The sequence below is a fragment of the Haemaphysalis longicornis genome, unplaced genomic scaffold (genome assembly GCF_048455015.1).
Source record: "Haemaphysalis longicornis isolate Haplotype H1 unplaced genomic scaffold, Haemaphysalis longicornis Haplotype H1 scaffold_12, whole genome shotgun sequence".
Classification (NCBI taxonomy): domain Eukaryota; kingdom Metazoa; phylum Arthropoda; class Arachnida; order Ixodida; family Ixodidae; genus Haemaphysalis; species Haemaphysalis longicornis.
Window position 1 is genome coordinate 35728827 of NW_027526225.1, and position 14521 is coordinate 35743347.

Consider the following 14521-nt stretch of genomic DNA (forward strand, 5'->3'; position numbering starts at 1 on the left):
GCCCATTAGTTTCGTCTAGTATTACGAGGTGCGTCATGGGAACCATCAAACCCGTCTATAGCCCTTTTAAGAATTGACTAGAAGTAAAATCAGCAATATTATCAATAAAACGTTTAGCATCTTTTTTATTAGCAGCTTTACTGTTGCTACTTGCCATATTTAGGTTTTTTCTGCTTTTCTTAATGACATTTTTGTTTCGCTGAGAAGGTGCATAACCAATGAAAGCTTTTCTGTAAACCTTTGGTAGCTATGCAATTGTTAGAAAATATTTTACTAAATAAGGCAGCTTAAACTTAGAATACTTGCATTTAGAAACATTAAAATCAATTTAAATTGATCATACATTTCTGGCTGTTTTTACACAAAGCTGCACATGGGATATTAAGTGCACCGCGAGGAGGGCTGTGGATTAGCTTTGGCAACTTTGGGATATTTATTGTGGACTTAAATCTCCACACATGGGCATTTTCACTTTCTGCCTCCACCAGGAAAATGGCCACCAATTTAGAGAGCTATTCTTACTAGTATTTGATGTACATTTTAAAATAATCTCAAGTATTATAGCCACAAAATTATTCTCTACAACAGCACCCAGCGCCCAGCGGGTGCTGTTATAGAGAGATTGTGCACTACACCAGACAATGTACTACACTGTCGAGAGCTTTGACATCTACAAAGCAAGCTAATACTGGTAAAATGTTTCATACCATAATTACTGTGTGTTCAAAGCTCACGTGTGAAGTACAGATACTGGTGCTTCAGCAAGAACCGAGGATGAGCACCCTTCCTGGTTCTGAAAAAAAAATAAACATGGAAAAATGCTTTAAGCAGGATTAAGAAACAGGGTTGAAAGAAAGTGAGCAAGCAATTATTTCAAAATATGCAAAGCAATGCAAACAAATATTTATTTCAACTTCATGTCTACAAAAGACAATCTCATTAAGGCTGGTAATGGGGTCTTGGGTAAAAAAAGAGCAGAGAGCACTTATATAAATGCTACAGGGAACCTTCAAACCAAAAATTGCTTGAGCACTTAAACTAATCACTGTTGAACAAATTCATGAAAATTGAATGGATGAAAAACCAGCGGTAAACACAGGACACAGTTAAGAGAGAACAACAGGACAAGCTTACCCCGTCGTTCTCTTCCGTACCCTGTGTTTTCCACTGGTTTTTCATCCATTCAAACATGTACCAACTAGCACAGTTCGATGCCTTGGTATCATAAAAAGACGAATTGTCACTCCTTACAGACAGTTGAAAAAAAAGAAAGTATAAAGCAGGTGACAAAATTAAAATGACAGCAGATTGGTTAACTTTTAATTTTAAGTGATAATATAAAAAATAATGGCATGAATGAAAGTGAGCAGCAACCACAGGACCATGATGCTAGGCCAACATTCCACTTTGAAGCAAAATATCCGCTTTCAACGCTACATAGGCCAAACATGCAATGCGGCAACCCTTTAGGCCCACAAAACCTTCCATAATCTTTAAAAAAGCTACAATTTAGTTGAGAAAAACTGACCACAACAAATTGGAATTGACAACTAGATACAGTTGTCACACCAACGCAAGCCGGCGAAAGATGAACAGATATCTAGCTGTTATACCCCCTATTTGTGCCCTAGCCTCTGATCCGCTGCAGCAAACAAAAAAATTGTTTATATGTAGAACTATGGCTCTTGGTCAAACATAGACAGTTCTAATGAAGGAGCCAAGTAGGTTCCGAAACGTTGGGAACGCTTCGGATAAAGTCCTTGGTTAGAGTATTATATTTGTTTCCATCAAACACAAAAAAAAATGCATGGTAAAGCGCTAACATTAACTTTGTCTACTGCGGTTCCTTCATGGTGACATCACTACAGGATACAATACAGTGCATTATAAAGGGGCCATTCGGACAACATAGAAGTTCGCTTCGTTCGAAATATTTCCTGTTTTATAGTGCCCCACCGCTTCAGCAAATGATGCTGCATTCACTGAGAAATTAATTTAGGTTAAAAGTCTGATTCTCCCAACATATCGTGTGTTTTTGGGATGTCAGCAATGAAGCCGTAAGTGCATGTAATCAAACAAACTACTGCGTCACTCGGGTCTGCAGCCTTGCTAGCCATCAGTCCTCCCAGGTGGAGCTACCATACTCATCCACAAATCGTTGTTTGCCATTGCTTTGTTTTTGACCGCGTCTGCACCTGGCTTGTTTTCGTTACTGTAGAAAGCAATGGTTTTGTGAAACATGAGGTATCCTCGACAAACAGGGTCACGTAAGACAACATCGCCTATGCCAATCGGCCAGGGCCGTGCAAGCCAACTCCAAAGCGGCGGAGTGCTGTGCAGCTAAAACAAGCATAGTGCACGCCGTACCAACAGCAGTGCGCATTGGTACTTGTATGTGTACGCGTATTTTCGTAACTTTGTTTACTGCCCCATTTTTACTGCTGTAAAATGAATATGCATTACATTTAAGTGCAAATAGCTCATTCGGCATGCTTATAAGGCCTGCCCAATTTTCGTTTGCTTTTGCCGGCCTCAGCCAATCGCACAGCTGGGGACATATGAGATCATAGGTACTGCTGTGGGAAATGAGCTAGTGGGTCGCATGGCCATTCCCTTTTTCCTAATTATATAGCTTATTCGAGTGAAGTGCAGCTAAAAATGGTGTCAGTATGATTCTAACGAGGCAATCTGTCGAATGAATCAAACTTGTGTGTTGTCTGCATGGCCCCTCTAAGCAAAGACAAGGCAGCCAATTTTTTTAATTAGGCTGCCTTCATGCACACAGTACGGGACTCCTGACATATTTACAGTTGCAATAAAAATCAGAAATAGAACGAATATACATTGAACACTCCACAATGTACAAAAACAAAGGAATAATGTGCGAGTGAGCTACCTAAAACACTGCGACAGAAGATCATATACATCAAGGCAACTAATAAAAACCATGGCTAGTGCATAGCCACTACGCAGCTCATTTGTTAAGAGCTTATGTGCGTCCCCACAAGTTGGCTGTGTAAACCCACTGACACCTAACAGAGTCCAAGGTTCGACGAAAACTCGTCAGGGGAGGGTGATTCATTGATGAAATACAAGCAGGCACTCGCCTGGTCAAAAACAAATAAATAAAGACGCCTTGTGGCCCCTACTGGCCCCTTGTTCACAATGAAGAGGGGGTGAAAGGTCGCGACTATCTATAGGTTCGGTGGCGCAGATTGCGCATGTATATCTCGGGGAGATTACCCCGCTACCGGTTAATCGTGTTTTTAGTTGGTTGAATATGCTCTGATCCTAAAAGTAGTCGTGTTGACAGGCGCTTCTCTGATGCGATTATGCTTGCGGAATCCTAATCGATGGAGTGGTCAGTAGCCAGGTGATGATCCGCCGAAGCAATTCAACTTGCATTGCCTTTTTTGACATCGTTCTGGTGCTATTGAATTCTTTTAAAAATTTCCAGTTTCACCTATGTAGGATTAGGAACGAAAAAGAGACGCCGACCAGTCCAAACAAAACGTACTGACGTTTGGGCTTCCAGCACGGAAGCCTTGTTCACAATAAATGCATCACCAGAAGTGGGTCGTTTAAGTGGGCTTAAATAATCGCTGCAAAGAGCGTGCGTAGATCGGGTTTAGATTTCCGTCGTTACGATTGACTGTGTTAGATGTGGTCTGAATGATTAGTGATTCCAGATGTAGCCGTGATGCTGTCACTTTTTCTGTAGCGACGATTCTTGCATTGTACCAATCAATCTTGTGGTCATTCACGACGGCGTGTTCGGCTAAAGCATTGTTGCGGACGCTTTTATTCTTTACGTCACGTGCGTACTGCTGCAGACGATTCTTATACTTTCCTGATTCCCTGATATACACGCCACTGCAGTCTGCACAAGGTATCTCGTATACCACACCGGGGAAGCGCTCCTTGGGCAAGCGGTCCTTGACTCTCACGAGCTCATGGCGCATCTTTTTGGCTGGAACGTGGGCCACCTGCACGTCATATTCCCGTAGGATACGTGCCAAACATTCACTTGTTCCTGGAAGGTAGGGCACAGGAGCTCGCTTCATCGGGGCAGGAGGCACGTCCAGTTGTCCCCGTCGGGTCAGTTGGCGTTCCGTTGCGTTTTTAAAGTGCCTAGGGTAACCGCAGCTAGCCAGGTCGTCCCGTACCTTTGCCGTGTCCACCGCCGCATCCTCGGGCTTCGAGCACAATCTTTTCGCACGCTGCAGTAGCGTGCTAACAACAGCCGTCTTGCGGGAAGCGGGGTGCACGGAGTTGAAGTTCAGGTAGCGGCCTGTGTGCGTTTCCTTGCGGTACACGCTGAAACGTAGCCTCTGGCCCTGCCGAGACACGAGGACGTCCAGGAAGGGAAGTTTGCCATCGGCCCCCTCTTCTGACGTGAACTGAATGGCACGTTCCATACTGTTGAGGTGGGCCAGCAAGCTGTTCGCCGCGTCTTTCTGAACGACGCCGAAACAATCGTCGACATAACGCAAGAACACTTTTGGTTGAGGGGCAAAGGAGGCTAGCGCGCGTGCTTCCTGCGCTTCCATAGTCAGGTTCGCCGCCGTGACCGAAATAGCAGCACCCATTGGAGTCTCCTGCCTTTGCTTGTAAAAATGGCCTATAAAGACGAAGTACGTATTGTTGAGGCAAAAATCTAGAAGCCTACGTAGTTCTGGCACATCCATCGGTGATCTCTTGGGCAACGTCTGATCAGCCTTGAGAGCAGCGGTGCATAGGTTGACAGCCAGGTCAATCGGAATGCTCGTGAAAAGGGACTTCACGTCCAAGGACACCATCAAGTCGTCTTTCTCGATCACGGTGTTGCGAGTCTTCTCGACAAAATCGAAAGAATTACGAATGTGAGTGGTCCCTTTACCAACGAGCGGAGCCAGAACTTGGTGCAGGAACTTCGACAGGTGGCCCTGCACCAAGTTCTGGCTCCGCTCGTCGGTAAAGGGACCACTCACATTCGTAATTCTTTCGATTTTGTCGAGAAGACTCGCAACACCGTGATCGAGAAAGATGACTTGATGGTGTCCTTCGACGTGAAGTCCCTTTTCACGAGCATTCCGATTGACCTGGCTGTCAACCTATGCACCGCTGCTCTCAAGGCTGATCAGACGTTGCCCAAGAGATCACCGATGGATGTGCCAGAACTACGTAGGCTTCTAGATTTTTGCCTCAACAATACGTACTTCGTATTTATAGGCCATTTTTACAAGCAAAGGCAGGAGACTCCAATGGGTGCCGCTATTTCGGTCACGGCGGCGAACCTGACTATGGAAGCGCTGGAAGCACGCGCGCTAGCCTCCTTTGCCCCTCAACCAAAAGTGTTCTTGCGTTATGTCGACGATTGTTTCGGCGTCGTTCAGAAAGACGCGGCGAACAGCTTGCTGGCCCACCTCAACAGTATGGAACGTGCCATTCAGTTCACGTCAGAAGAGGGGGCCGATGGCAAACTTCCCTTCCTGGACGTCCTCGAGTCTCGGCAGGGCCAGAGGCTACGTTTCAGCGTGTACCGCAAGGAAACGCACACAGACCGCTACCTGAACTTCAACTCCGTGCACCCCGCTTCCCGCAAGACGGCTGTTGTTAGCACGCTACTGCAGCGTGCGAAAAGATCGTGCTCGAAGCCCGAGGATGCGGCGGTGGACACGGCAAAGGTACGGGACGACCTGGCTAGCTGCGGCTACCCGAGGCACATTATAAACACAACAGAACGCCAACTGACACGACGGGGACAACTGGACGTGAATCCTGCCCCGATGAAGCGAGCTCCTGTGCATTACCTTCCAGGAACAAGTAAATGTTTGGCACGTATCCTACGGGAATATGACGTGCAGGTGGCCCACGTTCCAGCCAAAAAGATGCGCCATGAGCTCGTGAGAGTCAAGGACCGCTTGCACAAGGAGCGCTTCCCAGGTGTGGTATACGAGATACCTTGTGCAGACTGCAGCGGCGTGTATATCGGGGAATCAGGAAATTATAAGAATCATCGGCAGCAGCACGCACGTGAAGTAAAGAATAAAAGCGTCCGCAACAATGCTTTAGCCAAACACGCCGTCGTGAATGACCACAAGATTGATTGGGACAATGCAAGAATCGTCGCTACAGAAAAAGTGACCATCACGGCTACATCTGGAATCACTAATCATTCAGACCACATCTAACACAGTCAATCGTAACGACGGAAATCTAAACCCGATCTACTCACGCTCTTTGCAGCAATTATAGAAGCCCACTTAAACGACCCACTTATGGTGATGCATTTATTGTGAACAAGGCTTCGGTGCTGGAAGCCCAAACGTCAGTACGTTTTTTTTGGACTGGTCGGCGTCTCTTTTTCGTTCCTAATGTACCCTCCCGGCCAGACGGGATTCCATCATGCTCTCGATTTCACCTATGTAGGATGCGTCGCAATCCTTGCATGGAATTTTGTAGGCAACACCGGGGAATCTTGATTTTTCTAAAGGGTCCTTCACGCGTACCAGCTTCTGATTAAGCCTGTTCGTTGGCACGTGTGCAATTTTAACGCCATATGTGCCAGACACCCTTGCAAGAGCTTCACTGATGCCTTGCGTGTAGAGGACGGCAGCGCGGTTTTGCCTGTATTTTTCAGGAACCCTTTCGGGGGAGGCAACTGAAGCCCGCAATTGTTGCGTCCTCACAAGCTTTGAAGGGTAGCCATTGCTGCAAAGGTCCTTCCTTACCACGGCTAGCTTTTGCTTGCGCAGACCAGGCTCAGAGCACATTCGTGATGCGCGTGAGAAGAGTGCAGCGGCGACGGAGCGTTTTTGGCCTATAGGATGCGCAGAGTCGAACCCCAGGTATCTACTCGTGTGGGTCGGCTTTCGATACACACTGGTTGAAATCCTTTGGCCGACCGTCTCACAAGTACGTCGAAGAAGGTGATCTGTCCATTATTTTCCTGTTCCATGGTGAACTGGATGCTTCGAACACAAGAGTTTAGATGCTCAAATAAAGGCATGACGTCTCGGCGGTGGATCACACAAAAACAGTCGTCTACGTAGCAGACAAACATCTTGGGGCCGTCTTGTACGAGTATAGCGCAGAATTTTCTAGAGCCTCTAGGACAATATTCGCACAGACTACTGAAACGGAAGCTCCCATCCCTGTTCGAAACCGCTGGTCCGTTGAAAACAAAATATATGTGTTCTGCAGGCCAAATTCCAGGAGACAATATAAGTCTTGCGTCTCAATTGGCGAACGTGAAGGCAGAGATGCATCGTTCTCGAGTAGATCCTTGCAACTCCGGACCGCGTAATTTTGCCTGGAATTTGGCCTGCAGAACACGTTTTGTTTTCAACGTATAATGTTACAAGCAGCGGTTTGGAACAGCGATGGGAGATTCCATTTCAGCAGTCTGTGCGAATATTGCCTTAGAGGCTCTAGAAAATTCTGCGCTATGCTCGTACAAGACGGCCCCAAGATCTTTGTCTGCTACGTAGACGACTGTTTTTGTGTGATCCACCGCCGAGACGTAATGCCTTTAATTGAGCATCTAAACTCTTGTGTTCCAAGCAACCAGTTCACCATGGAACAGGAAAATAATGGACAGATCGCCTTCCTCGACGTACTTGTGAGACGGTCGGCCAAAGGATTTACAACCACTGTGTATCGAAAGCCGACCCACACGGGTAGATACCTGGGGTTCGACTCTGCGCATCCTATAGGCCAAAAACGCTCCGTCGCCGCTGCACTCTTCTCACGCGCATCACGAATCTGCTCTGAGCCTGGTCTGCGCAAGCAAGAGCTAGCCGTGGTAAGGAAGGACCTTCGCAGTAACGGCTACCCTTCAAAGCTTGTGAGGACGCAACAATTGCGGGCTTCAGTTGCCTCCTCCAAAAGGGTTCCTGAAGAAGACAGGCAAAAACGCGCTGCCGTCCCCTACACGCAAGGCATCAGTGAAGCTCTTGCAAGGGTGTTTGGCACATATGGCGTTAAAACTGCACACGTGCCAACGAACAGGCTTAAGCAGAAGCTGGTACGCGTGAAGGACCCTTTAGAAAATCAAGATTCCCCGGAGTTGCCTACAAAATTCCATGCAAGGATAGCGATGCATCCTACATAGTTCACTGGAAATTTTGAAAGAAGAATTCAATAGCACCAGAACGATGTCAAAAAGGGCAATGTAAGCTGAAATGCCTTGGCGGATCATCACCTGGCTACTGACCACGTCATCAATTGGGATTCCGCAAGCATAATCGCGTCAGAGAAGCGCCTGTCGACACGACTACTTTTAGAATCAGTGCAGATTCAACCAACTAAAACCACGATTAACCGGTCGCGGGGTAATCTCCCCGAGATACACATGCACACTCTGTGCCACCGAACCTATAAATAATCGAGACCTTTCACCCCCCTTTCATTGTGATCAAGGGACCAGTAGGGGCCCCAAAATGTCTTTATTTGTTTATTTGTTTTTGACCAGGCGAGTGCCTGCTTGTATTTCATCAACACCGAACTAACCCGCCTGAATCACCACTTTATAGACATTGAGAAATTCTTTGAATTGGTTTATTGTAGCAAGCAACCACTTTATGGACATTGAGCAATTCTTTGAATTGGTTTATTGTAGCAAGCTGTCTTGTTTATTTCCTTATTTTTTTGGCATTTCCTGTCTCATTTGAAATTGGGAGACCAGATAGCTTTTACTACGGGTCATGCACTGGTCACAACAAATATTTGATTTCACTTTAAACAATTTTGAGTTCTGTTTTATTGCTCACCAGCCAATGACCTGGAATATAAGAGGCTCTTAAGACATGTGCTGGCATTTCTTTCCTGCACTGTAGTACAACTAATCATGACTTTTATCATATTTTGTTCACAAATTGTAATATTTAGAAAGTATTCAGCTGAATGAAAACGTTATTTCAGAAGCATGCGCAATCAACAAGGCCTCAATGACTCTCCCCACGTGGTTCACTTGTTTCTGTCACAAATAACCTGATTGCCGCCACATTCCACCCAAGACGAAGGTAACATACCTACCCTCTGGGATGATGAATATTTAAAATGCCTTACGAGTAAGTGCTCAGCACATGAAATTGTGGCATTAAAACAGAAGATCCGTCTGCGGCATCCTTCACTTGGGGCACCGCTTGATCACAAACTTCGAGAAGCTGAAAAATGCTCCATGCGCCGCTCCAGCCAGCAGAAACAATGGAGGACGCAAGTTGGTAGGTGGACCGTTGGCATCCTGCGATTGTGAAGATTTTTATTTAGTAGATGCTCTTCTTTTTGTACCATTGTTCATTTTTCCTTTAACAAGCAGCTGAACTCCTGCAGGTTCTACGAATCATACAAGCATAATAAAATGCAGCAATGCAGAACAATTGGCAGGTTACCTCAATTTTTCTTTTCTAGGAATGAAAACAATGTAGGTAATCTATACACCACTACAATCAAACCTTTCAATTTTTACCTACTTCACTCCTAACAAGCCCGCATACACGTTAGACATGTGAGAAAGCTGCTACATTTATGCCCACAAACTTAATCAGGCATCAGAAATCGGCAGGGAACGACGTGTTACCTTTAAATGGCACTTTTTTTGTTCAAAACACGTAAATGGGCGAGAAAGGCCCATAACTATAATTTCGTACCCTTATCTGGAATGGTTTTCAGGCAATGCTTACATCTCACTTCAGTACCTTCAGGTGGTGGAGATCTTTGAAAACTCATTGCGGGCAAGTGGGTTGTGTTCAAGCTCTCGTATCTTGCCAGCACATGCTGGATTCCAGCATTCCCAATTCAACGTGACGACTCGAATGTGGTGGATGCAAGAAAGAATAAGCACACGCCAAGGGCGTAGCCGGGGGGGGGGTGTCCAGGTGCTCCCCCCCCCCTTCCCTTCTTCATAATGTTTTATGCCAAGGCTGGGGTGCGGTTTAGGCAGCCTGAAAAACCGCCTGAAGTTACCTGCAGTTTTAAGGACATTCTTGCTCACATAAAGCTGAAAACAAGGGCTATGTCAACGTCTGATCCCTGCGCCCGCTCCAGATGCTGTACCTGTCAATATATACAGCCCGGCTGCATTTCGCGCCGGATACACCGACAAGCGCCGGGAACCTGCTGCGAGCCGATCAAAACAGCCCCACTGTTTCAATGGCGGAACAGCACGGCCGGGGAATGGCAGAACAGCAGGAAAAGCCTCATATAGGCTTACATGTGGTCGGGAGCGTGTCATTCCTTGTCTTTACACTGGTACAAAGTATAATCACATGACAGAGCATGTCGCTGTATTTTGTTCAGTCAACTATCAATCCTTGATATGTTTATTTTTCTACCGACATCCCATTTCATTGACTATTGCAGATCCATAATTTCTGCTGCATAAAAAGCATTGCTCTGCCCATGTTGTATTTCCTCCACATCAACAAAACTACACAATTCTCCTTATTGCGGAGCTTTGTTTTTTTGGCACTATTCCACTGTTTCCTTGACCTCCCTCTTGGTTAGAATCAGCATTCTGTATTTGCTTAACCGGAATTTTACTGAAGCCATGTCTGTTTCGATTTAACAGATAGAAATATAATGAAATTTAAGAAACGTGCAACAAGCTCAACATTCAACAGCAGTGCAATAAGGTGTTCTGCTTAGCGCAAGTTTACTACTCACGTTACTAGCACAAAAAATAACAAAAGGCGATTACTTAAGGACGAAGACGCACGTTTGCTAGCTTCACCGCCATAATATACGAATGCGCCGCATGTACAGTCCACTGCGATTTGATGGTTGTCGCGGGAAAGCTACTCTTTCAAACGAAGCAGAAAGAACACCAGCTTTAGCAAATATTCCATGCAAGTTTCGTTATCGTCGGCGTAATAAAGGGCAACCAAGTCCAAGTCTGTGCTTGATAACAACGAATGTACAGCTTGAAACCCAAAGGGTGGCAAGTCAGTCGTGCGGGCCATTGTTGTATCATGGAACAGCCAACAAGGGAGCGAAGAGTGCGAAATCTCGATTTTCATGGTTCCGAAACGAAACCGTGGGCTGGTGGCACGCTTGGCCGCTCAATGCTGGCGCGATAACCTTCAAATCGTGCTCGACTGTACTTCATAGCTGACAAGAAAACTTAATAGTCCCTTTTCTAAAGGAAAATCTAAAACACGAGAATCTTGATAGCAAACATTCAGTGTTGGCCTCCACTTCCTCCCGACGAACTTCGGGGACCGCGCGCCACTCACGAGCGCACTCATGATCACGATCACGAGCACGGGTCCGCCTAACCACCTGCTCTGCGGACGAATGATTCGCCCGTGGTCTGCCCATAGACCAGCGAACGGGAATTTAGGTGATCCTAATTATCATCACCATCTAAGCTCCTTAAAGGAGCCATGAAGAGAAAACACAAGTTTGGTTCATTCAAAAGATTGTCTCGTTAGAATCATACTGACACCACTTTTAACGTAAACTTCGCTCAAATAAGCTACATAATTAGGAAAAACGGGAATGGTCATGCGACCCACCAGCTCATTTCCCGCAACAGAACCTATAATGTCACATGAGCTAAGCTCTGCGATTGGCGGAGGCTGGCAGAAGCAGACGCCAATTAGGTAGAGCTTACAAACTAGACGAATGAGCGATTTGCGCTTAAATTTAGGGCACATTCTTTACAAAGCAATAAGAATGATGGGACAAACAGTGGAAGTTACGAAAGCACATGTAAACATAGAAGTACTGATGCGTTCTGCTGTTCGTACTGCGCACAGCATGCTTGGTTTAGCTGCACAGCACTGCGGGGCTTGGGGTTGTCTCAGACGACACGGGCCGATTGACGCAAGCAACGGTGTCTTACGTGAACCCATTTGTCGAGCGAGCACTGTTTCAGGGAACGAATATTGTCTCCCAGAACAAAAACAAGCCAGATTTAAATGTGGGCAAAAACAAACCAAACGCTTGCCACGGTATGGTGGCGCCATCTAGGTTACAGAACGTAAAAAAAACGCGGGAACAAACCAACACCGCTGTACAGGGTGGAGACAACCTTTGAACGGTCCCGTGCCGCCGCAATTGGGCCAACAGGCTCAACGCGTTATTCTTTTCGTTTCCCACGAGACCTAGCAACGCGAAACAGACAATATGATTCAAACTTCAGTAAACCGCGTTGCGGCGATAATTTTAGCGCGGTTTTGACACAATGACTTGCTTCGGCGGTGGCGAGCGAGCAACCGAAAATGGCGGCGCCAGCGTATACGTGTCTCTGCCCTGTACGGCGGATGCGTGAATGAAGGTACTCTAGGCTGCAGAGCGGTCGGTTCCTGTGATGTCATTTGGGACCACGAAAACGCACGATTGAGCGGGAAAATCAAAATTTTAACCTAAATTGTTTAATTTCTCAGTGAATAAAGCACCGTTTGTATCCAGACAAGCGCTGGGGGCACTATAAAACACGAAATCTTTCGAATAAAACCAACTTGCATTTTCTCTTCATGGCTCCTTTAAGGTGGGCTCTACAGTTAGCGTTGAACATACACAAATCGCATGTTAAAGTCAGTTATTTCAAGCATCGTTTGCAAAACAACGCGCAAGATGCCTTGCCTACATATTTCCCCGTCCCATCTTTTGGTCGACCACGGCTCCCCCCCCCGAAAAAAAAATTCCTTGCGCCTGGCAAACGCCCAATCAGGAGTACGTTCAGCATGCACGTCGGTTGTTTAAAAAAAAAGGGTGTAATGTATTGCTCAGAAGACTCAATGCTTGCACGCATCTTGGAGCAGCAACGGCCTTGGCAGACGTGTTTGAGTGGTTTTCCTCTCTCATAACATCCACAGTGCTTTCAGGAAAAGCCCCAGGCCTAACAATTAGCATGTTCCAGTTAAGAATAATGCTGCGGATACTTTACATTTTTCAAATCTTTTTCTTTGTGGAAGGATGTTTCTTTATTGGCGGTACAGAACTAGCGTGCGTAAATCGCAGCCTTCAGAACCCCAATCAGGCCTGTTTAAATGGTACAGGCAGTTACATAACTATTTGAAAAAGTGGACTGCAAGGACTGTCAATTCACACGATAAACATCCAAAAAATAGCTGAAAACAGAACTGGTAAGGCTTTATCGAAGACTAAACTACAAAGGTAATAACATTTTTGTGTCACCACCTAAGAAATATGGCTTCACCGTGAACATGACTAACACCAGGAAGTATACATGGTGATTAACTGCTACGCCCACATTATGATTTTGGGTGAAACTTTGAGTTTTCCGAAATTAACAATAAAGGTTGCCATTGAGCGCCTACATGTTAGGTTATGCATGAAACACCAATAATTGTTACGGGGGAGAGAACTTGTACATACAAGTGATCGAACAATATTCAAGTATGATAGCCCACTGTGCTACCAAAACTGTGTTTGAAAACTTACGTTCTGGAGGCCAAACACTGTTGACAATGCTTGTGGCTCTTGTCCGGTTGAATGGAGGGACGTGATGCGCTCAGACCGTCCAGAGGTCTAAAACGGGATGACACATGATTACCACACATGCAAGAATGGAAATGATTAGGTGCAATACATTACACCCTTTTTTTTTAAACAACCGACGTGCATGCTGAACGTACTCCTGATTGGGCGTTTGCCAGGCGCAAGGAATTTTTTTTTCGGGGGGGGGAGTGCACGAATGTTACGTCTCGGGCACACAACATTCAGCCAAAATCACTGCCCGCGTACCGCGGCACCGTACACATGGTGAGGTGGCTCGCCGCAAACGCTACGAAGCTTGCGAGGCGCGCACATTCGCTCGCAAACGATTCTCCCTCGCAATTCCCAACACGGCACAAACGACTGCGGTGATCAACGAAGCCGAAAACGCTGCGCAGCACAGTTTAGAGGAGTAGCCGCCCGTGTTCTGATAAACTACGCGTAAGACGTGGTTCGCAGTGGTGAACTCTGAATCTTTCGCACATCGCCTTTCTAGAGACGAGCCCTCTAGGTTCAACCTCGCCAGTTCAGTTAAACAATTCACACACGCGTGCTCCTGTTAACGAATCCTTAAAGCGGCGATGACAGCTACAAACGACATCCAGTGACAAGAAAGGCGGCAAATGTGACGAGACAGCTTACCGAGAGGAGCCGACGCAGAAGAGCGAGCGACGTTCAGAGGCAAGCGCCAACGAAATTAGCCGTCTTCAGGTGGCAAAGTTGTTCTCAAATACTTCATCGCGAAGTCGAACACGACAGACACAACCGAAGACGACGAGGTGCCCAATTAATCATAATAACTGCGCTTGTTTAACCGCACACCACAGTAAACACATAAACAATCGATGAAAGACGGGTCACGTAGAGTCCCTAAATAAGATACCCCCATGACACTAGGGTCACGGGGTATCTGTTCCGGAACCCGGCCACGCCGCCGCGCGCCGTACTCAGGGAATCGGCCGTTGGCAGGGAGTTGCGTAAACAAATTAAAACGACAACAATAAATAATTGCCTCTTTTACTGAATATAACATAATCTTTAGGTTTATTATTTATTGGTGTGTATTATAATAAAG

General features: G+C 46.2%; 1 long non-coding RNA gene across 2 annotated transcripts; it reads right to left on the reverse strand.

Annotated features, from left to right (window-relative positions):
- Nucleotides 1–692: 692 nt before the first annotated feature.
- LOC144161919 (uncharacterized) lies at nt 693–14285 on the reverse strand. 2 transcript variants are annotated; one of them, XR_013320530.1, is made up of 4 exons: nt 14089–14285; nt 13393–13479; nt 9052–9226; nt 693–793 (listed from the first exon to the last, which is right to left on the reverse strand). It is a non-coding gene; the product is annotated as an uncharacterized LOC144161919 (long non-coding RNA). The 2 variants fall into 2 exon arrangements; XR_013320529.1 differs by lacking the exon at nt 693–793 and having other exon boundaries at nt 8377–9226.
- Nucleotides 14286–14521: the final 236 nt, after the last annotated feature.